Raw genomic sequence first — 338 nt, 5'->3', positions numbered from 1 at the left:
CATAAGAGCACGACGCGACGTCGTAAGTGTAAGAGCCCTAAGGTCTAATGAGTTCTATCCGCTCACGCGATACATGCAGCTGTAGACGCATACCACACCTAGAGATGCCGGTGATGATTTTATACCGATTTATCGGATATCGAAGTTATAACAGGTAAAAGAACTAATATTAATTTCTATTTCGGTAACTACTCTAGCAAACCATAAAGTTTTTAATACCTGGGTCTGTCGAAAAAAATAAACAACTTCAAAAATACGTCACGACAATCTTTTTTTTTTTTTTTTTTTAATTAAAAGTGGACGTACTCTTGACCACTACCTAGCCCTAGAGCAAAGAT

Source organism: Hyposmocoma kahamanoa, unplaced genomic scaffold (assembly GCF_003589595.1).
Source record: "Hyposmocoma kahamanoa isolate Upper Pololo Valley unplaced genomic scaffold, ASM358959v1 87, whole genome shotgun sequence".
Taxonomy (NCBI): Eukaryota; Metazoa; Arthropoda; class Insecta; order Lepidoptera; family Cosmopterigidae; genus Hyposmocoma; species Hyposmocoma kahamanoa.
The sequence above is the reverse complement of the archived record's forward strand: the minus strand, read 5'-3'. Positions refer to the sequence as shown.